The sequence below is a fragment of the Triticum dicoccoides genome, chromosome 5A (assembly GCF_002162155.2).
Source record: "Triticum dicoccoides isolate Atlit2015 ecotype Zavitan chromosome 5A, WEW_v2.0, whole genome shotgun sequence".
Lineage (NCBI taxonomy): Eukaryota > Viridiplantae > Streptophyta > Magnoliopsida > Poales > Poaceae > Triticum > Triticum dicoccoides.
The window spans coordinates 143,856,164-143,857,943 of record NC_041388.1 but is presented as its reverse complement, the minus strand read 5'-3'; positions in this window follow the sequence as shown (position 1 = coordinate 143,857,943).

Here is a 1,780-nt window from a genome sequence, read left to right as displayed (position 1 = left end):
CGCTCCACCCCGCCACCGATGATATTTTCAAATAACAAATTTGATGATATTTTTCAAAAAATTATTAATGTTTTTATAAAAAATATTACTGTTCATATTCATATTCATTTTCTTAATAAGAAGTGTAGACTACAATTGTTGTTAAACAACAATTATTACTGTTTTTATAAAAAATATTACAGTTTCATATTCATATTTATTTTTTAAAAAATAAAAAAAACATACTAATGGCGCACCGGTCGGGTGGTGCGCCATTGCTATCTAAAAAAAGATTTCTAATGGCGCACATCTCGTGGGTGCGTCATTGCTATAAAAATATACTTATGGCGCACCGCTAGGTGGTGCGCCATTAGTAATCTTCCCCCTAGCTCTAGTTCGTGTGACCCCTTCGTCCCTCCCTGTCGCCAGATCCAGTTCCCCCCGCTGCCCCGACCCACACCGCCGCGGCCCCCGCGCCCCCACCAGTGCAGCTCCTGCCCTGCCCTCCGTCGCCGTCGCCGACAGCCCCTGCTCTCCGTCTCCGTTGCCACCCCTAGTCAGCCCCTGCCCTGCCCCCATCGCCGTCTTCGAGGAAGCAAGAGACTGAGCAAGAAGGCGCCGCCGCCTCCTCGACGCGCCGCCTCCTACTCGACGCGCCGCCTCCTCGACGTGCCGCCTCCTCGACGTGTCGCCTCCTCCTCGACGCGCCGCCTCCTCGACGTGTCGCCTCCTCGACGCACCGCCTCCTCCTCGACGCGCCGCCTCCTCCTCTACGCGCCGCCGCCCGCCGCCTCCTCGACACCGGCGCCCTCCTACGGCAGCCTGCCTTTATCCCACAGGTGATTCCTCACCTCTCCCCCCTTCCCCTCCTTCCCCCTAGGCTACCTCCCGCGAGTACCACAACCCTCTTCCCCCGTGTTCTAGGGTTAGCAAAAGTCAGCAAATTGATTTCAGTGTGGATTTGTGGTATGTATCGGTGGGGGTTGTTCTTCTTCATGTTGATTATTGTGACAATTCTTTCTAAAATTGTGATCTAGTTAAGTGGAGTGCAGGTAGTGTTTTAGCCAAACCTCCCCCTCTGAACTCATCTATTTAGTCATATATATGAAGCAACCAAATCTCTTTGGATGTGTGTGTGTGTTTGCTGGTTTGCCTTTTTTTGCTTAGTTAATGTGTCTTTCAGTTAGGAGCTACTGTCAAAAACTTGAGCTACTGTCAAAAAATTCAGTTATGGCATCTAGAATTATGTCAGTTTTGTTTTGTAACTAGAAGACCAAAGTGTTAGGAATTCTGTCCAAACTGTAGTTTTCAGTATTCTGTCCAAACTGAAAACTGTTAAAAAGACCATGTGTTTTTTGGTCAAAATCTGCATGTAAAACTGAAATAATCAGTCATAAAGAATATCCTCAAGACCATGTGTTTCTTGGATTTCTTGATTGTATTTTGTGCTTGCAGGAGTAAATTTATTGGAGTAATTTTGTGCTTGCAATGTTTGAATTCTTAAGCCTTTTTACTAAAAATCAAACAGAAATGTTTTCTTAACTCAGAAGCCTGTTACTGCACCTGTACTGCACATTATAAAGTCTCCTAGTACTTAACCCACCCAAGCTATGAGGCAAAAATTTCAGTTAACTGTGATGGACATTTGTCAATTTTCTGTAATGATGATGGAACATTATAAAGCATTGTACTCCAATGTATATGAAGGATACAAAAATTTTAGCAACTTCTCTGATTTTATAAAGTTGTTCTTATATGGGTGAAACTTCACTTGTTTTTAGGCTAGTGCAGGGTGTTGCTT